This window comes from Myotis daubentonii, chromosome 4 (assembly GCF_963259705.1).
Source record: "Myotis daubentonii chromosome 4, mMyoDau2.1, whole genome shotgun sequence".
In the NCBI taxonomy this organism is placed as follows: Eukaryota; Metazoa; Chordata; class Mammalia; order Chiroptera; family Vespertilionidae; genus Myotis; species Myotis daubentonii.
Window position 1 is genome coordinate 77,187,053 of NC_081843.1, and position 23,280 is coordinate 77,210,332.

The 23,280-nt window shown below is 44.7% G+C and overlaps 1 non-coding gene across 1 annotated transcript; it reads left to right on the forward strand.

Moving 5' to 3' along the window:
- Positions 1–2,407: 2,407 nt before the first annotated feature.
- On the forward strand, positions 2,408–2,543 carry LOC132233976 (small nucleolar RNA SNORA58). The gene has a single exon (XR_009452814.1). It is a non-coding gene; the product is annotated as a small nucleolar RNA SNORA58 (small nucleolar RNA).
- Positions 2,544–23,280: the final 20,737 nt, after the last annotated feature.

Consider the following 23,280-nt stretch of genomic DNA (forward strand, 5'->3'; position numbering starts at 1 on the left):
CTTCTAAATTATCTACTCCATCCCTCTCTTCCTATCTGAGGAACAGAGAAGTCATGGAGAAATTGAAACTGGTCTAAGCTTTTGTAGCAAATTAGTACCACTACCAGCTCTTGAACTTGGTTTAATTCATTACTTTCTTAATCTATGCAGTATTTTGAATGTAGTAACATAGTACCGTATTCACTTATAGATTCATCTCTATGTCCTTTGCTAGGAATTATTCAATATCATTTTTTTCTTTGCTTAGAATGCCTTTTTCCAGAACTTCTTTGTGTGTGTGTGTGTGTGTGTGTGTGTGTGTGTGTGTGTGTGTGTTTGATTGTTTCCGTATAGGGATAAATGAAATGACTTTATTTCCATTAAGTTCTAAGAATACTTAGAAGAGTATTTGGACCTACCCCAGTTATTCTACTCTTTCTCCCCCAAGTCTTCCTTGTCTTGAGGTGAGTCAAAGCCATTGAAAGCAAATTATTATTCAACTTAAAAATAAGGATTCATTTAAAGTATCTAAATTCCAGCTTGGACAGCAGAAGGTTAATAGTGCATAGAAAAAAATTCCAGCAGCCCACAAATCTAAGCATAATTATGTATGAACATGAGGCTTTTATTGCTGTCAAAATTAATCACTTTTCAACTTCCAGCTGTTAAAACCCTTCTGGCAGTTTTCCAAGCAATTCCCCTACAGTTACTTTTCCTTCAATTAAATTCTGGTGTAGTTCTCAGGCTCCTGTTACATAAGCAGCAATTTAAAAATGGACTTCTTGGGTTTTCTTTTCTTCTCTTTTCCTTTTTTTCTTTTGTCTTGCTTAAACCTAGAAAATGACAGAATACGAAGTTTGCTTCTCTTACTCTTTCAGCTCAACTTTTACTTAAGCTTCAAGCCTACCAAACAAGCAATGTGGGATTAAAGTATTAGTGTTTATTATAAAGCACTTTATGTGTGTGTAGTGATTTGTAATAATTTTTATTAGTCCTTTCTCTCAACTGTCTTCCAAGGTAAGTGAATATTGTTATGTTTTCTGTCTACAATCTCACACACTTTTCTCCGCCAGAAACTTTGCAGGATGTGTAGTTTACAAATCTCCAGCACTGGGGTTAGTACTCATGTTATGCGGTTCCTTATTTCTAGGGTAATAGTTACCCTCATCACTCCTTTAATTAAGTGTATATGTTTGTCACAGTGGCAATAATCTTGGCCAGCTTCCTAGACGTTCCCATGGTGGCCTGAACCTCCCTGATTACAAAAACAACTGCAGAGAGGTTAGTGGAGCTGTGAAGGGCAGAGGCCCATGGGAAACTATGTTGAGTACCATTATGTTTAGTACCAGTCCTCAATGAGATTTAGAAATGGTCCCAGTACACCATCTCAATTTATGAATGGAAGTGTGTTCACGTCTTTGCATTCGCTTGAGTGTCTGCACAGAGATATTGTGTTGGAAGTGCTATCTTTCCATTCTTCATGCTGAGATTCCAAAGGGTTAGTCCTAACATCCTTTCTCAGAGCTCTCCAGGGATAAAAGAGGGCTGGAGCTTTGCTCTACTGGGACTGGGAATTCTGATCCCTCTCACCTTCCCTTCCACATTTGAGTTAGTGCCGCCAGTTTCATTTCCCCGGTTTGTCTCTCTCCAGTCTTCTGGTGGTGCCTGCCCTCTTTGATTCTGGGTGGAGATCTTTGCACATTCCTCGTCACTTTATGCTATTGCTGTGTATTAAATTCTGTAATGAACAGATGTCCTCCGTTTGCAGTTTCTGTAATTTCTGCTATCATCCTCTACTTTCATGCAAAATTAACATATTTCCAGATGCTGATTCCTCCCTGAGCCTTTCTACCTGCTAGTAGCAGCTGGTGTGAGACCTGACACAGGGCAGGGGGTATGAAAATGTCTGTGTGGTAGAGATAAAAGAGTATAGAGGTCTTGTATGTCAAAGAAAAAGTAAGAATGCAGCAAACACCTTGTCGCGCCTCTCCATTTTATCATGAATATGCAGTTCTGTGTGCCCCTCTATGATGCGGCTGGGAAGAGAGACTGCAGATGCAGGGAAATCGGCATTCTATTCTCCTCATCCATACTCTAAGGTGGCTCATTGTTAAAAACCTGGGCTTTGGCAATCAGAGCCAGTCAAGACTTAGGACACCGAGCAAGATCCCATGTCCAAACAGGAGTCTAGTTGGTCAATGGGCTGGGGAGCCATCTGGTGAATTTACTGTAGCAACAGTCCTCTGAGGCTGCCTTGGTTGACAACAGCCTGCTGGTGAAATCCTATCCATGCTCATATCCAGCCCAAGAAAATGGCTCAAGGCCTGAGCATCTTGGCAGGAATATGGAGAAGGGACAGATTCTCCAAGAAGTAATCAGATTATCTGTTTCTTCCCTGTAGTTTGCACTGCAGTAAAAAATCTGTGTCGGGCATACCCGTAGACCTTGCCTGACTGTGCTCATGGCCAGGCAGGGGGGACAGTGTATGCAAGAGTAATTTGGAGTTTGTGCCAGTTCTAGCCAGCCTACTCAGTGGCTGGATAAGTTGCATTACTTCAACATTTACCAAAAAAAAAAAAAAAATCTGTGTCAACCTCTCCCTCCTCTTTCATAAATGAGTTGGCCAGTTTGCTCTGATATGTCTGAGTGGGTTTACTCCAGGCAGTGTAATTTGCACAAATCCTCCAGAGCCTGGATGGCCTAGAGTGGACCGGCCAGGATAAGACTTTGTTGGACTTTGACAACCAGAGAAGCTGCCAAGACATCCAAGAGACGGGTCATGTTGAGAGGGCCAGGCCAGGCCAGGCTCATGCAATTTTGCCCTTCTATTTAGTATTTAATATACTTTTTTCAGTGTAAGGCATTTCTTACAAACTGCCACATGCATAGTTTTGTTAATTGGTTTATATAACATATGCATGAATATTGTTTTCCAATGTAAATAGCTTGCTTGTATTTTCTGTGTTTGTTTCCTTAGTTTGATATTCCATGGGTGGTTTGGCCAGATTTGGTGTTCTCTAGATCTTTAGATTCTATAATTCTAACTCCAAACATCTCACCAAATTCTACCCAGTGGTAATTAAAAACAAATACACATGCAATCAACAGGTTGGGAAGAGCTCTGTTTGGAGTTAGAGTCACTTTGCAGTTGGCAAAATACAGTTACACTAATTTATATTGCTCTCATTCCATCTGCTTTCTGGTTTAAAATGTCCTGGATTGCCTCAGACTCTGTATATGCAATATTTTCCATTTACAAAATTTTCCTGCATAATCCATTTTATTTTTCTGAGAGCTTTGGAAAAACGATATTGGTTAGTTTCAAATTTGCAAAGTCCAGTTTTATGTGATATGATTCCCGAGCTTATACATGGATGATAAATCCCAAAGAGATAACCAAGGGGAAATTTTTAGAGCTAAATTGTCTGTGCCAGGCACTCAGTGCAAATTATGCCAGCGAATGGAGAGCTTGGAGCAGCTGGTCTTTGTACAGGCAGAGCCCACATATTCTCCAGTCCTTCCAAGGCCCACAGCTTTCTATCCCCACCCCATTTGTGCTTAAATGTGTGCTGCCTACAGGCCTTCATGGAACTGCTTGTTGTTGTTGTTTTTTTGAGCCATGGAGGCATGAATATTTATAAATTTTTTCTTCACTACTCAATTATGGAAAGGGAATATATGTGAGTAAAAATGTTGAAGATTAGAGGAAAACAATACTGCATTAAAAAAAAACAAAAAAACCCCTGTGTTTGATGTCTTGACACAGGTTTACCATGCAAGTTACAGGAATTTCTCTGATTCTGGGCTTGGTCAGCGGTGAGAGGGTGGTAGCTGCCCTCCAGGATCTAGCATTCCCCTAATTGTTCACTTGCCAGCAGTTACACTCACCCTCTTCTGCTTCCAGCATTGGGGAGGGGAAGGAGAGATGAGAACCTCAGAGTAAAGGGAGTGGAAATCGCAGTTCCAGCCATGTTGCCTGATCAAGCATCAGAAGGGTTATAGGAAGACCAATTGGCTGGCTCTGTTCATGGTGATAGGCATTGTTTAGAAGACAAAGAATTTGAAACTGTTTTCTTTGTCTGGAAACATTAGCAAGGATTTTCAGTTTTGCTTCTTTGAGCCTATGACACTATTATTTAGTTTAGTTTTTATCCTACAAAATTATCTTCAATTAAGTTATAACAATACCTTACATTTGAATTCCACTTTCTAGTTTCCACATAATTTTCATAGAAGTTCAATACTCCAGTGAGCAAAACTTAATTGGAGCCAGAGGGGAAGACATATTTGCTTGGTTGTTGTGGGCATGTAAATGAACTTGTCAAAAGGCCAGTTGGTGGCTGGGTGGGAGCTAGATCCTGACCCCTAGTGCCAAGCTCTTTCTGCCTGAGAAGGGACATTTAATGAAGGTCATTACCTGCTGGTGTCTTTCATGAAGTCCCATCCGCAGTTGAACAGGGGGCACACTGAGCTTTCCTAAGTAGACACTCAGGTGTGGGTTGTCTTTCAGTTTGTCAGAAGAGCATCCGTTTGCATCATCATTTGTCATCACAGGCCATTCCTACTTGGCCTGTTGGATTTTCTGGATAATCCTCAGTTTTTGCTGAAAAGGAGCCTGCGCATGACCTATTTCTGGAGCCTCACTTGTCTGCCAGTGGCACTCAGGTTCCAGCTGTAGCTGGCTACTTTGCGTGGCTTGAAGCTGTGTTTCCAGGCGCCTGGGAAGTGCATCTCTGGCTTCGCAGCATGCACCTGCCCTCACACTGCTTTCCAAACCTGCCCAGTGACTGCTGTCCCCTCTGCCTCAGCTCAGCTCAGCTCCTGGGGAGGCTCCAGGGGTGGGCACTGCTCCTCTGAGGCTTCATTCTAGGAACGTCTGGTGTTGCTGTCTTACTGGCTGACATTCTGGAAACTTCGGAGGTGAGCTGGTTTAACTGGTCAAAGGCGACCGTGGAACAGCTCAGTTTTGCCCACCTGTGCTGGGTTAATGCTACAAACACCCAAAGGATGTGCAAGCTTTTGTAAAGGTGCAAAGAGTAGAAGATACCGTCATTAGTTTTTAGGCAACTTGCATGTTTTCTTTTTTCCCTGCTTCCCAATTGCCAGAGTTTGGTAAGAATGTCCAAGGATATGTATAATTTCTTTGCAACTTAAGTGGATTGTTAATTAATTGATGCACAAGCCTCTCTGGAAAGAGCTCTTCCTCGTGGCTATTGGAAATATGCCCCGGTTCTGTGCTTCAGGAAGAATTCCTAATCACGCGAGATTTACCTTAAGCTCTGCTCAGTCTCCTTTCAGAGGCTCTTCTCCATTTTCTATATCCTGCTCCACTCCCATCAAGGCTCCATTCCTTCTGGCTGCTCACTATTAACTGCTGTGCAGCCGCAGCTTGCTCTGCCCATGATGGCAACTCCGGGTCCTTATGGGGCTTATTTCCCTCTCAAAATGTACCTGACTCCTTCTCTTGGTTTTTCCTCCCTTTCTGTGTAGGGTAAACAGTAAGTTCTCTTTAAAAAGTAACCATTATAATCATTACTATCATCACTACCACATCACCACCATGTCCCCCTACCATGTATCAAACACCCACTCTTCGCCAACCCCCGAGGACACACAAAAAGATAAAAAGGAATTCTGCCTTGAGAGAGGTTATAGTCTGACTTTAGGACTGATAACTAATAGATTCCTGTCTTCCAGAATAATACTCTTAAATGCATTCCCCTGGGGAAATTATGGGAATATGGTACCTTAGCCCAATGGTGCTTTTGATAGGTCAATGGGAAGATGATCAGAAGAGGCAGGAACCCTTAACATCATATCACATCGATGGATGTTTACAAAAGCCTACCTTTTACATCTTCTCTCTCACCCTGTCCTAGCTGATGGCCCTGTAGTCATGAGAGACCACAAAATCACGTGGAATCAGCTCACGGGCTTGTCTGTTGCTGGGGAGAGTCTGTGGATGTAGCTGGAGCTCATTCTAAATTACGTCTGTTGAGCCCAGAGCACAGTGGAAGTGATGTACATGACTGTCAGACCAGATCCTCTGCCAAGCAGAGGCAGGATACGACAAGACACACAAAAGCCGAAATCTTCCTGCTTCTGTAACATTTCCAGCTGGAAAACAAATCAGAGCCACACATTCCAGCTATGCTTAGGAAGCACTGAGATATCCAAGTAGTAATCACCCAGGTATGCTAACTGCAGCTCAAAATAATTCTGGGGTTGCCAGTGCCATATGCCTTGTAGGCTTCCAATTAACTCAGCTCACTCCTCTCTTTTCTCCAAGGGCCAATTATTGGGGAAAATCAGCATGTCTACCCACATTCCCATCCCCAGCCATTCAGAGAAAGATTGTTACACCTCAGAATGTCTGACTATTACATTAATCCACTAAACCAATAAAACGTGGGCATGGAAGAGTTTAGCCCTTGAAGCATGGATGAAAGACTTAAGGTTTATGCATGTAGGATTTTCGTTTGTGCCTAAGAGTTAGAAGAGACCCTAGAGAAGATGACCACAGATTTTAATTTAACTAGCTTGGCCCTATTGTCCCTGTGTAGCTATTAATGTTGCTTCTTTTCTCTCAAAAGTGCTCCGTTTGGAACATAGGTTATATGGTTATTTTGCCTTAAAGATTATCCAGTCCATCTTTTAGTTTGGTTCAAATTTAACACAGAAATTACTGTTCAGCTATTTCTGCTTTCTAAACAAGTGGCCTTATGTTTGCTGTTCACATTATTGGTGATGGAGGGATCTCTATTTTGCATGGAATCTCTAATTGCTAAGGAATCCTTGTTCTGTATTAAAATTTTCCTTCCCCTAGCCTCCTCCTCTGATTCTAGTCCCACCCTCTGAAATAATACAGAACAAGTTTGTTCTCTCACAAAATGTTTTCCATGTTGGTGTCCTTACGGTGTATTTTTGAAGAACATACTCATGCTTACTTAGATTACTTTTTCCAACATTTGAAATTTCAAAGAGCCTTATGTAATTTTGGACTGACATATCTTAAAGAGAAAAGCAAGAATTTTGCGAGGCTCTATCACAGAACCCTTAAGTGGAAACCATGCATATGTGTTTGGGGATTGTCAGTAAAAGATAATTTAGGAGCCTGACTGGTTTGGCTCAGTGGATGGAGCGTCGGCTTGCGGACTGAAGGGTCCCAGGTTCGATTCTGGTCAAGGGCATGTACCTTGGTCGTGGGCACATACCCAGTGGGGAGTGTGCAGGAGGCAGCTGATCGATGTTTCTCTCTCATCGATGTTTCTAACTCTCTATCCCTCTCCCTTCCTCTCTGTAAAAAAATCAATAAAATATATAAAAAAAGATAATTTAGGAGTCACTAACAGAGTAACAATGCCAGCATCCTTAGTGTCAATATCTTTATTTTTAAAATTTAAATTCTTTATTATTTGAATTATTTCATAGTTCTCCCTTTTCCCCCATTGACCTCTGCCAGCCATTCCCACCTCCCCAGCACATGCCCTCTCTCCACTAGTGTCTGTGTCCATGGTTATGCATATGTGCATGCATACAAGTCCTTTGGTTGATCTCCCCTCCGCCCCTGCCTTCCCTCTAAGGTTGGATGGTCTGTTGGATGTTTCTATGTCTCTGGATCTATTTTTGTTCATCAGTTTATGTTATTCATAGTGTCAATTTCTTTATAACGCTTATTATTTTATGAATGCAGGTCAATTATAGTATCTCTAGAACTTTACAGGAAGGAAACGAGCTAACATGAAGAAATGAGGTTCTTTTTAAAGACTGTTCTAAGCTAATGGCAGAAGTAGTATTTACATGTCTTTTTTTAAAAAAATAATTTAACTTTTTATGATTTTAAAAACAATTCAGAATGATTACTGGATATTTAGAACATCTCAAAAAAAATCCCTGTTTGTAATTCCACAATCAGAGATAATATTTCTGTTAATATATTTGGTTTACAGTAATCCCCCCCTTATCCACTGTTTTGTTTTCTGTAGTTTTAGTTACCCACAGTCAACTGAGGTCCAAAAATATCAAGTCGAAAATTCCAGAAACAATTTGTAAGTTTTAATTGTGTGACATTCTGAGTAATGTGATAAAATCTCGAGCTGTTCTGCTCCATCCTGTTAGGAATGTGAATCATCCCTTTGTCCGGAGTCTCCACAGGTTATACACTTCCTGCCTTTTAGTCACTCAGTAGCCATCTTGATTATCAGCTTGACCATCACAGTTTCAAAGTGCTTGTCTTCAAATAACCCTTATTTCAGTTAATAATGGCCCCAAAGTGCAAGAATGGTGATGCTGGCAATTCAGATATGCCAAAGAGAAGCCATAAAGTGCTTCCTTTAAATAAAAAGGTATGTGTGTATAGGAAGAAACATAGCATTACATAGGGTTTGGTTCTATCTGTGGTTTCAGGCGTACACTAGGGGTCTTGGAATGTCCTCCATGGATATGGGGACTACTGTATATCTTTTCATTCCCCTTTCCCATGCGTATATACTTAATAAATACATAATTTGACAAAATGAGGATCATATTGATTGATATCCTTTTTGCTATTACTTTTATATCAAGACTATATAATAATTATTTGTCAACATTAAATCAGCTTTAAAATTTGTTTTTAATGGTTGCAAAATACTCTATCATGTGCATTTTGCATTTTCCTAAAGATTCTTCTCTTGTTAGACATTGAGGTTATTTTTAACTTCACTGATGCTGTAGGACACATCCATAAATTCTTGTCAATCTCACTGATAATTCCCGCAGGATAGAATCCCCTAAGTGGAAATTCTGCTTAAAGAATTATATTTGTCTGTTTGGGCTGCCATAATAAAATACCATAGATGGGATGGCATGCACAACATACATTCATTTTCTCACAGTTCTGGAGGCTGGGAGCCCCAGATCAAGGAGTTGGCTGATTCATTTCCTGGTGAGAGCTCTCTTCCTGGCCGTGTCCTCACAAAGGCAGAGAGGGCTCTGGTTTCTCTTCCTTTTCTTATAAGGGCACCAGCCCTATAGGATTAGAGCTCCTTCTTTATGACCTCACTTAACTCTTATCTCCTCATGGGCCCTCCCTATTTCTAAATACAGTTACATTAGGGATTAGGGCTTCAAACCTTCAGCCCATAGCAAGAATATAAACCCTTTTATCCTCCTGCTCTACACATATCAACTGAAAGGTTGAACCCATTTGGAGTTCCACGAGCAAGGTAGAGAGAGCCTTTTCACCACACTCTTCTCACAGTCGAGCATTATCATTAAAAAAAGAAAGAAAAATCTACAATAACCTGTTCTTAGAAAAGTTGCAGCTCATTGTTCTAATTTGAGTTTCTTTGATTCCTTAATAAAGTGAACGTTTTTTATGTTTATATCCTGTTCATAGTTCTTATTTTATGAATTAAGTCGTTAAGCTTTTCATTATTTATCTATTTACTTATTTAATTTGCTGTCATTTGTATGAGCTATTAATAGAGTAAAAAACAATAATGATGTTACTTAGAATTTACCATGTTCCAGTATTAAAGCCAAGCATATTATGTATAAAATCTCCTTTACTACTTATAAAAACTCTCTGCATATTGTTTTAAAACCCCATTTTTAGAGACAAAAACCCTGAGACACAGAGAAATGATGCATATTTTCTATATGAGAAAGTTATACTATGGCATCAAATTACACTTGTGCTCACTGCGGCTCTGCTGTGTTTTGGTCTTGTCTTTGGTAGCACCTATCATTTGTAGATAGAATATTCTTTCTTTGTCTTCTACACACATCATCTATTTTTTGTCTGAAAAAGTTTATTAAAAACAACACAAACAAAACATTTGTTTTGCCCTCCCCCCCCCCCCCCATATTCTGGGAGAGCTTTTCAAGTTTACTCAACTTGTTACTAATTCGATTTTCCATTGTCTACTTTACTGTCTTCAGTGACAACTTCATTTCTCAGACTGTAATTCAGCCTCCTTATCTCACCTAGTAACCTTCTAATCTGGGCTTATTGTCCTCCTGTTGTCTTTTCATCTCATGTTCTTTCAGTTCAGCTTTTTTGTTTTCTGCTCCCGTTTCAGACAGGCTATATATCCCCAGATCCTGCTGAAGATGCCCAAACGTTCCCTAATATTTTCTCTTTTTTCCAATAGTAAATCATTTTCAAAGGTGTATTCATCTTCTTGATCGTTAGGAGATGGTTCCCTTTCTTTTGAGCTTTGGCACGTTTGCACAGGGCGCTTGTTTAGTTTATTGTTCACTAATCCGTGGATTAGGCAGGTTCCCTCTGGATTCAGGGTTTGCCAGCAGACAGATTTTGTGAGTCCGTTGTACAGAACGGCGATCATTCACCCCACTGCTTGATTCTCTGGCGCTCTGAAACCAGGAGATTTCCTGGAAATTTACAACTCCAGCACACAGGGCTGTTAGATTTGTTAGTCTTTTTTTCTTGCTAAGATAGCTTCAATGTGAGGGCTGACACCCCCTAGGATGCCAACGCATCATGATAGATTCATTCAGTTTCCTGCTCTTTGTTTTCAGACCAGAGAAGGAGACAGGATAGACAATTTGGGTGGATGGGAGTAGGGGGAGAGGACAAGATGGAGAACACGTGATTGTCATTTCACTTGGCGCCTTAGAAACACTCGTACAATAGAGGGGCAGTTACCCACTTTTTCATTTGGCCTTGACCTGGGCTTTGAGAAAGGGCAGACAGTGGGGAAGGGCCAGGAGCCCTGTTCCTTTCTGTGTCTTGGATGGGCTTCTCCGCTTCAGGGCAGCAAGCAGCCTGGCCGCTCACTGCTTCTCTGAATCGCCTTCACCATCTTGCAGTGGATGAAAATTCTTTCCATATTTTGGCAATCCAGTTCTTGTTTTTGTGCTATTTTTTTAATGTGTAGTTTTATATATATATTTAGTGGGAAATTGGGGAGGTTGAGACCATTTTGAACCAGAAGTTCTTCACATTATTATTATTTTGCTCAACATTTCCTCCCAGACACTGCACCTGCCTGAATGTGTGTCGATGACACTCAGCATCAGAATCATTCTTGACTCTTCACTCCTCCCCTGAACAATGGACAGTTTTTGTGTGTGTATTTTGCCACTTTTCTCGCCTATGTCATTGCCTTGACATTCTAGGTCCTCCAGGACCCTTGCCCAACCTACCCAACCAGCCCTCACACCTTTACATCCATGTCCTTTGTTCCTGCTAAACTGGATGACTCACCATTTCTGAATGTGTTCTATATATTCCTGCCTTTACACCTTTACTTAAGTCATTTTTTTCTCCTGGCATTTTCCTTTCTTCCTTTCTTCCTGCAATCTTATCTATCTTCTAGACCTCCCACTAAAATTCAGCCTTCCTTATGAGGCCTGAATGCAGTCTCTTCTTTAGCTAAGCCCTGACATCTGGATCATTTAATTAATATATTCTGCTTTATGTTGGAATTTGCACGTGCAGAAATGTGCACATATTACCAGCTGTTTTTTTCTAAATTATAAGTTCTTCTATCTTGCTGAGCCTTAGTTTCCAGGTCAATAAAATGAGTAAAATACTAGTGCTCAACGCATACATTCAAGTCCTTGTTAAATGGGATCATGAGTCTAGAGTGCTAAGAATAGAGCTCCACACACAGTAAGTGCTCAATAAATATTGGTGGGATAAACGAACACATGATTCTTCTGATTTCCTACCTTTGTCCCACATTATTTTAAGTGTAAGACATGAACTTTGCTAAATTTGCAAGGCTCTCAGCACCAGTTGCAGTCTGCATTTCTCGTGAGCACTGCCAGAAAGTTTAGGGGCAAGGCGGGAATGATCAAATATAACGACCATTAGTAAAAACCACAGGCACAGAACAGCTGGATAATGTGAACAGACAAGTTCAGCTGAATCTCCAGAAGTGCATCAATCATAAGATGCTGGCAGTTTTTTGGGAAAGTTAAGAGATGCTTGAAAAGAAGCCAGAGTGCAGAATGAAATGATTCTTGGACCCGGGTTTTCAAAACCAAAGTCTCCCTATGCCCAACACCCTTTGGAAAGATGGCAAATTTATGTGTAAACAGAACTCTTTGCTTTCTTGAGATCCTTCGGAAATTGTTTTGTTTTATTTAGTTTTTCTTTTCTTTTTTTTTTTTTAGCAGCTTAATAATATAAATTGCCTCGGGGATGGGGTCTGCCATTGCTTTTCCTTGCAATACTGTTCTCCCTAAGGGGCTGTGCCTCAGGCTTCCAGAGTGAATATTGCAAAAGCCACTAATAACGGTCCTTCTCAGGTAACATTTTCTGGTGTAAGATATCTTGGCTTAATATAGTCTAAATACATCGGAGTGTAATATGGTCACCATGATAACTTTCCGACATACAATGCTATTGTCTTCACTTCTGTCTTGGTTTCTGTGGCATCAGTGGTCTGGGATGAGTCAGGATGATAAATCCTGAGCTAAGGCAATGCACAGGCCACCACCTTACCGTTCGGGAGTTGTGGCTCCTGTTTTTCTCAGGAGAGGAAGGAAAAGCATAAAGCAACATGAAGAACCCTGCGTGGCCCATCAGGATTCAGCCCTAATGCTTCAGGAGGGTGGAGCCATTCGGACCTGGGCCCAGCCTTTAACCACTTATCAATTACTTAAAAGGATTTGGCCACAAAGTCCTGAAGGGTCCTTCCAAATATGGACTTTCCAATTCTAAGATTTCTTCTGACTGGAGAGGAGTATGCCAGGATGGTTAGGTCTCTGGAATCCGCAGGCTTGGTTTTGAATTTTGACTAAGCCCTTCTGTGGCTGAGATCTTAGACAGTGGCTACTACTCACTCTGGATCTCAGTTTCCTTATCTGTAAGATGGGAGTAGTAATAATCCTTCTTGTATTAGTTTGAGATATGCAGCTGGTGTTGATTCAGCGGTCAACAGTCTTACTAGGTCCCTTCTAACAAGTTCACCATATTTAATTTTCCTATTTGTTGCCTCATTTCACAAGTCAGCTGCAGCCAGTCCTTATATTGTCTTCATTCACAGTAGGAAGCAGGGGATGGAAATGGGAGATGGGAGCAGGATTTTTTTAAAAAGGAGGTAAAAAAAAAAAAAAAGTATACATAGGGGGAAGGTCCATGTTTTAGGATTGCTTCCTTTTCTCCCAAAAGGGAAAACTTTCCCTAAAGCTCCCAGGTAATTTCCCTTATGTTTCATTGGCCAGAACAAGGCCACAGCTCCCTCGCCTGTGAGGGAAGTTGGCAGTCTCTTTTCAGCTTCTGCACTAGCGGTTAAAGGAGAAGGGGTTGGGATACTTTGGGGTCATCAGCAAATATGCGTGCCATCCTGCCCCATAGTGATGCCAGGATGTCGCCGGGGATAGTTGAGCGCTTAGCACAGAGCCTGACCCAGAGCCAGCACTTGTTAACTGTTAGCTGTTATTCTTAAAATCCTATTTTGCTTCCCTTTGTACCTGATTCGACCTCACCACAACTCTATATAATAGGTGAATCCAAAATCATTGCTGTTTGGTATAATTAGACAGTTATTGATGGCTTTATTTAAAAAATATATATTTTTATTGGTTTTAGAGAGAAGGGAAAGAAATAGAGAGATAGAAACATAGATGAGAGAGAAACATTGATTGGTGCCTCCTGCATGTCCCCCTATCCTCTCTACTGGAGGGGATTGAGCCCACAGCTCGGGCATGTGCCAACTGAGAATTGAACCATGACCTCCTGGTTCATGGGCCGATGCTTAGCCACTGAGCCATACCAGCTGGATGATGGCTTTCCTTTATGCATTGCTCTCCTGTGTCTGCTTTGCTTATGCCAGCTTAGTGTGTTGCCAGGAGCATTGACATCAGACATTTGTGAAAGGAAAGTTGAGTAGCAGGGCAGGCTGAGGATTTCCCTGAGCAAGGTGTTTTGCCTGTCCTAGCTCCCATCTGACAAAGCGACCTTGCTTTGCACAATGCCACCTTCTACCCTGGCTTTAGCAGCTTGGACCAGAGGAAGGTGCCTGACTGCAGTGAGATTTCTGCCCTGAAAGAAAGTAATTAATTGACCTAATCAGCCCCTCCGGTGTCTCAGAGTCTCTGTTTGAATGCAAGACCCTAGAATTGTACAGAAGCCAGGGAGAGGACAAGTGAGCAAATGCATGAGGAACAGAAGCTGTGAGTAGGTGCATGCCCTGAGGCAGAGAACAAGGTCTTTCAGAAGCTGTAGAAGCTGAATGGAGACTGATTGTCACGATGGGAGCAGCAGCCCTAACTGTGAGGGACAAGAAGACCGGACCCCTGGAGCTGCAGTCTTCCGAGGTTGTTGGAGCCACTTTGTACCCTGGGGCGTGTCCCAAGTGTCCCTTGCTGGGCTACTTCTTTCCTTGCCCCTCCTCCCTCCTGTATGCCCATATGAACCCCCCATTCTGGGGGAGCTTGGGAAGGTCTCAGATCCTGGTAACTGCAGAGCCTGTCTCACAAAGGAATTCAAATAATTTAGGCACAGCAACGAGTTGTTCTGTTCCTAAAGGAGCAAGAGAGAGGGAGGCGGATGCGCAGGCCTCTGCATCCCTCTCCCACACCAGTTGTCTGCTGTGAAACAGCCACCACGGCAGACTGCGATTCTGTTCTGTGCAGGCCCAGGGGTCCATCAGCCTGGGCACCGGGGCCCCCGCCCCCTGTTTGCTGACTGAGGAGTCCCTTTGGTAGGGAATTGGGGGAAGCCCGCTTTGTCACCAGGCACTGCCTGTATTTACATAATCCCGGCTGGGCCCTTGCTTGTGTAATTCAATGATTTGATTAGCTTTACATTGTGCGATGCTGGAAGAGGTGAAGAAACAACAGGTTCTTGGCTGTATCCTCTGGCCCGTTCTGTTCTGTCTTGTTGGCTTCAAGGATTTCACGAAGCTCTGTGCTGCTGCCAACTGTCTCTCCGGCTGTTTTTCCCAAGCAGCATCCTGCTCCCCACGTGCGAATCTGCGTATCTCCGAGGGTCCGCAGGAAGGGGGACAGGGACCCAGTGGTCAGTTGCCCGCAGGTGGGTGGGGTGCTCGAGGTTCGCGTGGAACCTCTTCAGGGCCCACAGGTCGCAGAACTCAGGGCTCTTTCCCTGTGCTCCTCATCCTTCTCCCAGGAGAACTGGCTGCATTTGTGCGATCAGAATGACCCCGTTATGTCTGTCGGCTCTGACACAAGTTCACACAGCTTTACAAACCAGTTTCCCTGACATCCTGGCTCGGCATAGCATGGAACTGCTAAGCTGCGTCTCCATGCCGTTTCCAGGCGTGTGCCTTCTTTATTAATGTGAAGTTTCTGCTGTTTCTTGTAGAGCTCCCATCCTTCTGTTATTTATTGTCGACACATTTCCCCGCCCCTTCCACCCCCCCTTCCCTTTGGCTTGTAAACGCTCAAGTTATGGAATGTTTCCTATGGGGACCGGGTCAGGGAAAGCCCCACCAGCCTCTTGGGCCCCCACCTTCCCTGGCCGAGTGGGCCTGGCTGTATGTGGGTGGTGGGATGCAGGCTCCGGGGGCTGGTTGAAGCCTGACACCTGGGGTTAAAATCTAAATTCATTTTCCCTTAGAAACACCATTATTCATGATGGTCAGAAAGCCCACGTCACCCTCATGGAACTCTACAGCTGATCTTTCGACAACATGGATTTGAACTGTGCAGGTCCACTTACGTGTGGATATTTTTAGTAAATACCTGTACTATTTCCAATCCCCGCTGGGAGTCCAGGGATGCGGAGGGCCGACAGTATGCATTGATTTACAGGGTTTTATAGAAGGGACTTAAGCATCTGTGGATTTTGGTATCTGTGGGGGTTCTTGGAACCAATCTCCCGTAGATACCGAGGGACAACTAAATTTGGGGGGGAGTAAAAATGTATAGTCAGATTTTGCCTATGTGGGAGTTGACACCCCTACCCCCCACATTGTTCAGAGGTGAACTATACATTCTGGTAGAAGTTATATCTGAGATTTAAAACTGGTTAGACCTGAGAATCACCTTGGGGCGCTTTCAAACCTGGCCTGTCTCCTCGACCAGAGAGCCGTATCCAACTGGTCTGAGCAGGGCCCAGGCTGAAGGGCTTTGACAAGTTTCCTGGAAGTTTCAATGTGCAGACAGGGCTGGGAGCCTGGGCATTTGCAGCAGGGCCAGGGCACGGGTGGGCCAGGGAGATCCCAGGGCCAGCGTTGCAGGCGGTGCTCTCTCTCAGGGTCCTGCCAGCAGCTCTGCGGTGGGGGTCACATGAGGAACTTGGTCAACATGTGATTCAGTGTTTTGGATGGAGATGAGTTTTTAGTTTCAAATGTGCATATTGTAAAAACATTTCTAGGGCACCGCCCATTTCTAATGTGGGGCTTTCTCCCTTCCTCTCCGCCTGCTTCTCTTACTGTCACATCTCTTTCGAATGTCTCTCATCCCAGTCCTCTTTCTCGTTTTTAATCTTTCCCCATTGTTTGCACTTTCTTCTTCTGTCACCTCCTCCATTCTTTCCTCCTTTCCCCCTCTACTCTCTCTTTCCTCTGAGGACAGGCTCTTCACTCCCTCTCTTGTGTGCTTTGGCTGTTTTCTGTGTGTCTCACTCCCTTCCCACTCTTCCAGGACTATTCACTTGTTTTTTCTCTCTCCTTTTGCTCCTTCCACCCAGCCCACCCACCTCTGCCCAACAGTCAGCCAAATGGCTCCAGTTAAAAAACTCCTCCCTGCCTTCTTTTCATTCCCAGAGTGCCGGCTGTGTGTCAGGCCCTCCAGCTGCTTGTCATGAACCCCTGCTCAGCCCTGCACGGCCCGGCCCTCGCACCAGCTGGCTTCTCCAGGCAGGAAGGGTGGGAGCGGGGGTGGGGCGGGAGGAGGGAATAATGATTGGCAAAGAGAAAGATTAAACTGTCACTCGCTCTTCCTCTCCCTGAAGCTACTCTGAGGAGTAAAGATAAATGTCTATAAAAGTTTTAAAACCTTGATTCACGGTGGCCTGGGAGGCAGGTTCTCCTCTTGCCACCCCTTTGCTGGCAGCCCAGCTGCCCAGTCTAATCTTGTGACTGTGTGTGCTCTCTGGGTTTTCTTGAAAGATAAACAGTTCTATCAGCCCTTCCCTCAGCCCCTCCAGCACTGTTGGCAAGTCTGCAGTGAGGAATAAGCCTCTTTGCTTCACAACTAGGCCAGATCTTCAGAGCTGGGCCAGCATCCTTTTTTCTTGTGTGGGAAAGCTGAGGATAAGGCAAAAAGCCTGGAGCCCAGAAGCATCGAGATGGAATCTTTGAAAGGGTTCTTTCTTGCCAGGCGTTGTTCACACGGGCAGAAAAGCAGTGTCCTTGGGAATCTGTCCCAGGCATGACCCACAGGAACCTCGCGGGAGGAAGGAGAAGCTTGTCTAGGCCTCTGCTCCCTCAACTGTGTATAGTCGTGGGTGCCTGGGGCCTTGGCCTGTCTTCATGGGCTCAGGTCTCACCCCAGGAGGCAGGATGGAGGTGAGTGCAGGCAGGCCCTCTGCACGGCTGGTGAAAGGCTCTGCTATGAGCCTCACTGTTCCAAGTAGCACAGTGTGGCTGTGACCGTATGTGTGGGACCCGTCACAAGGCCCACCCTTAGATCACTCCATCCTTGGCTGGCATTAGTGGGTGTTCAACAGAGGCTGATACAGCCCACACCCCACCTGTGAGAGTGTGGGCAGAGAAAGAGTGGGCAGCATGGTGTTCGCCAACCCATCTCACTCTGCAGGGCACAAAAGAGGAAATGAATGGATGACTGCTTGGGCTTTGAACAGGGCGGCCAAGAGGGGATGGGCATATTTTGGCTGACCCTGTAGGCATGGGAAGAGAATACAGAAGCAGACTTAGGACAACTGTTACAATAATAACTACTACTACATGTTACATGCCACAGTCTTCAAATCATCTCATACAGTATACCATTTTTTGAGGATAAGCCTGTGAAACAGGCGCAGCAAGTTCTCTTACTAGTATCCCCATAACATGGGGATTCAGGTGAAGTGACTGGCCCAGGGTTTATACTGCTAGCAAACGGCAGAGCTGAGTCCCATCTGGCCCATGCTTGGAAGTGTCCCGCGTAAATGTCATGATATTGAGCAGTCTTGAAGTTGGCCTAGCTTCTTTTGCGAGACTCACATTGGGTGTCATAAATAGAGTGACACAAATAGGTCAGATAAATAGCTCCATGCCGCCTTGGAAGGGATCAGCGAGCCGAGACCAGTACAAGGCTGGAACTCTCAGGAAGTCACTGCTGAAAGGACTTGGCTCCCCTAAGAGGAGTGGTGACACACATGCCCACTCCAAGGCCATCGAGGGAACCTGAGTTCAGTCTGGGCTAGAGTGGATATTGCAGGAGGGAATGGGGGGTGGGGGAGGAGGGCAAAAGGGGGGAGTGGCAGTGGGTCCTCTCAGTGGTGTTTGCCAAGTGTGGATTAGAATGATGGCGTGTCCACTGTGGTCAGTGTCTCAAACATTAGGACCAGGGTCGGGCTAGGAGGGGTTGCCAGGTACTAGGGGAGGAGGCCTGCATTTTAAAATGCTAGGGCCAGAGTTTCAGTGAGAAACTGAGAAGTGAATGGGAAACCAAAGCCCTCATAAGAAGAGAGTGAACAAACGCAGTCCTCCCCTTGCCGCAGAGCAGGGACATCGGGACCATGTGCTCTTGCAGCCCCTGGGATCTGAGTTTGCCTGATTTACCAGGGTATCCTCATTTTCAGTAGATAAGGCAGAGTGTATTCTCCAAAGATGGCTGCAATTATATCTCCCTTCTCACATGCTTTTTTTTTGCTACATAACTTTAACACTCTCATAGAGTGGTGGGGTCCATGTTTCTTCTCTTTGGAGGCTGGGGACTATGGCAGAAGGGGTGCTGTATGATTTCTAAGTCTAGGTCATAAGAGATGCTGCAGCTTCTGCCAAGCTCACTGGAACACTGCTGCTAGAGCCCTGAGCTGCCATGTAAGCAGTATGGCCCTGAGGCTGTCATGCTGGGAGGAAGCCCAACTGTTCCATGTGGGAAAGTCACATGGAGAAGCCCTGAGTTTGCATGAAGAGAAAGATGCCTGGCCAGTCCTCAGCTGTGTCAACTCCCCCATTGTCCCAGCGCTAACCACCATCTGACTACAATGGCATGGAGATTCCAAACCTAATCACCATCTGACTACAATGGCATGGAGATCCCAAACCAGAACCATCCAGCCGAACCCTTCCAAAGTTCTAGTTCCAGATAAAACAAGAGAGATAACAAAATTATTGTGTGGCTTAAAGCCACTACCTTTAGGGATTGTTTTTTTTTTTGTAGCAATGACTAGACCACAGGAGCCCAGTTTTCATGGGCCAAGGGCCAAGTGTGCTGAGCTCTCAGGGGTGAGTGGTGGACCCCTGGGCTGCATAGGGATGGTGATGCAGGCTCAGATCCTAGTGCTTGTGCTTGAAAAACCCCACCGGCATGAATAACATGGCATGTTGAGAGTAGGTAAAAACTCAAAGTGCAGTTGGTTGACATCAAGGAGGTCCCACAAGGTGGAGCAGGGCATCCCAATGGGAGATGGGATGTATTAGCATTCAGAAATCCAGGCTCCTATAGCCTGTGCTTCAGGCTGGAGGCAAAACTAGAAAATCCTAGGTGTGATAATGATCCTCCTGGGGCATGGTGAGGATGAATGAGGCCATGAGTCTGAGCACTCAGCGTAGTACCTTGCACATAGGAAGGCTCAACAAATGTTAGATTGTTATGTTATAGTTGTTGTTACTGACTTCTCCTTCCTCAGAAGTTTGTTGTTATTAATATTATTTGGTCTGTCAGTACAGGCAGAGCCATGGTTCTAAGAGCTCTGATATTAAACCAGAAACAAAGACCATGATTCTCCTACTCTAAGCCTGATCTTGGACCACTAACAATTCAGAATTTATAGTTTCCAAGTGATGCTATTAAATCACTCAATTTCCCACTGAGGTAGGTAAACAGATATTCTTCATACCTCCAATTTCCAGAGGAAGCCCAGAAAATTCACTGACATCTAAAAATCTTACAACAAATTTAAGTAGATCAGAACTTAAATCCAGGCCCTCTGATTCCAGGTGAGTCCTGTTTTCTCTATGCCCTTCTGTGTGCCCAGGTATTAGATAGAAGTCTTTACCTCTCTATTGACCAGAGACCAGAGCAGGGCGGAGTCTGCAGATGGTGGCAGGCCAGGTGAGTGGAGGCCACAGAAGCTGGGACAGGAATGTCAGTGCCTCCTCACACCTGGCTTCTCCTAAGAGGAAGTGAGGGCTTCCCCTCCAGGTGGAAGTTAGCTGCTGCTAACCCAGTATTAGTGTTGTACATGAGGGCATTGTCCTCCTGACTGGGGGCCTTGGGGGCAGCACCACACCCTTTGAGTTGAAGGAAACAGCAAATTTCTCTCTCAAAGTCTCTGTGGAGTTTCCCTTAGCAGGGACTTGGTGTCTCCTTCCTCTATAGATGTGATTCCAGAAATGTATTCCTATCACAGAATAGAGCCTGGTTTTAAAGCTGCCCACATGTGAACCATACTTTCTCCCCCTCCCTCCCTCACACAGTGTTAAAATGTGGGCCTGTAAAACACTCCTGCTTAACTGCAAATCCATGTCACGTTAGTACTACGTGTCTATCCATTCTGTAACCTGAAGGAATTAAATGTCTTGAAATTGTGGCTAAAGTCCCCAAACTGAGGACAGTGGAAAAATTGCATCGGTAGTCTAGTGAAACAGTTAAGGAGCTGATGAACAGCCCCCTTGGGTTTATTTTTTATTTTATTTTAAATATGGTTTAAATTATGTTTTTTAAAGAGGGAGAGAGAGAGAAAAACATTGGTCAGCTGTGGGCAGCTTGTTTCCGCACCATGGTGGGACAAGTATGTGTGAGCTTCCTATGGGCCGATAGATGCTTCAGTGCCTTCAGAGGACCCTGAGCGAGAGGACTTCCTGGGAGAGTAAGGGGAAAAGATGAGACGCTAGGAGCAAGGGCAGAGCTGTGGGTGTTCCCAAGTGGTCTGCCGGGTTGGGTTGTTCTTTAGCCATATCACAGGAATGTGGAGAGCGGAGGCCTCTTGAGGGGGTCCTGACAGGCAGCATTTGAATGCTGTTAAACAGAATGCTTGGCTCAAAAGATTACTGCTAAGAGTACTACCAAGCAAAAGCTCTGAGCACCTGCTAGGTCCTGCAACCCTGCTCTGACTGGGAAGACCCAGAAGTGTGGGGGAGGAGTGACAGGTGAGAATATTCCCACAGCCCTCACCACTTTTCACCCTAGCAGAGTCAGTGCTCAGCTACAAACAGAGGAAAGCTTCAATATGGAAGGAGAGAGGAGTTTTGACTTGAGCAAGGCTTTTTATATCCTGAAAAGTTCTTCAGTGCCCAAATGAGACTTGTTCTTATAGGTGGAAGAAGCCCAGAAAGCTATAGGGTGAACCCAGGATGTTGTAAGGTGGGGAAAGGGGTCTCACAGAGTACGTGATAAGGGAAAGATAAACTTTTTCTTTTGCATCCCAAGTTCATGGACCTGGTTATGCTGCCAAAGATTCCATACTCACAAGGAACACTCTAGTGTTCCTTGGCCTTGACTGACTCGAACGTCCTTTAGCAAGGAAAATGGATGTTGACTACATAACTGGTCCTGGAGTATGAGTCACTTCCCCTCTTGTCATGTCATCTGTTAGACGAGAATGACGGTACCTGCTTTGTGGAGTTAGGAGGACTATAGTCAGTGAGCATGCACACGTGAGCAGGTGCCCAACGAACGCTTATTTCCCTGCCCTCTCTCCACCAGGCAATGCATGCATTAACATGCTTCAAGATGAGAAATGTGAAAACGCTCAGTGTTGCATGACTGATGTCCATGCCTCAGTCTCCCCAGCCTTTCCAGCAGTGGCTCCTGTCTGTTTTGCACTGTGCTCTGAGTCCGTGTCTGGACCCTGAGCCCGGCCCTTTCTGCTGTGTCTTCACTGAAGTTTTATGCTCATGCTGGAAAGGGCAAACGTTGCTGGCTCAGCTTCTTCTTTTAATGCTCACCTCTGGGGGTGATGACCTCACCTTGTTCGGACAATTAATATGTCATTTCCTAATCAATGTATATTGATGCATCATTTATTCTACCATGATGATTGGGTGGCCAAAGATTACCGCTGGCACCGGCTCTTCTTTTGTTCAGTATATATGAGCACAATGGGCTCATTGATTCCACTCAAGCTATTGGGAAGGGTGGACTTTGTGGATTAAGGCACAGTGGATGCCAACCTGGAAGTTTGTGAATCCCCTTGGGGAGCCGGCTGTGCCTTTGGGGCTGAGTGTGATGCAAAGGGAATATGCCTTGTTTTCCTTGCTATTTATTGCTCTGTGTTGGAAGATGCCTCTTCACTTGTCTGACCAGAAAGATAGTGTTTCATTAAGGAAGGCACATATGAATCAGGCCAGCAACCAACTCAGGCCATGCCAAGTTGTATTACTTCCTTTTCCGTTGGGTACTCGCTCCCTGCCTGTTCTACTTCCCCACTTCCCCGTGTGCTGTCTGGTTCAGAAGCACATGGCTGCCCCACACGGGAGACACTGCAATGAAGAAGCAGTGCAGGTGCTCGGGAGCTAAGAACCACGGGATAGCAGTTGGCACAGGGAGGCAGCGAAAACAGGGCCTGGGCCCCAGGGGGAGATGGGGTGCGAGGAGAGCTGAAGGAGTGCTGTGGTCCCTCCTCAGCTGAACTGCTGTCCTGCTAGGTGAGGGGGACCACGGGTCTCTGGAAAGTTCATTGTGGAGGTTCCTTGGTATTTCTTTGGCTATTGCCAGAGATGAAACCTCAGCTTTTGGGGTATGTCTGCTCAGCAATACCCACTTAGGGTATGTATGCTCTTTTTGGTGCCAGATGGCGAGGGCAGGGGTATATCAGATGCAGCATCCTGTCCCCTGCTCAGAGGGGCTGGAGGAAACCAGCTCCCCGAGTGTGTGAGTGGCTCTCAGTTGGCCTCGGCTCCAAGGAAGTCCTCTGGGAGCCAAAAGGCCTGAATGATGGTATTGTTGTGTTTGAATACCTCTGAGGAGCTGTCCAAAAAAAAAAAAAAAAAAAAAAAAAGAAGAGATAAAGTTGAAATGTTAAACATTTCCAACAAAAGCTATTAGGGGAGAATTTCCTGACTCAGCACTTGTTGACTTTTTTTGAGGCTTTTCACAGACAACATAAGGTTACCGTTTTTCGTGTGTGCGGTTTTTGTTGTTTAGGGTTTTTTTGTTTGTGTTTTAACGCTTTTGGGTTTTTATTGATGAGAGGGCTGTGAAATCAGGGGCGGGGCATTGCCAGGAAAAGGCGGGGTAGGGGGGGGTGGGCAGGCCTGGACCTCA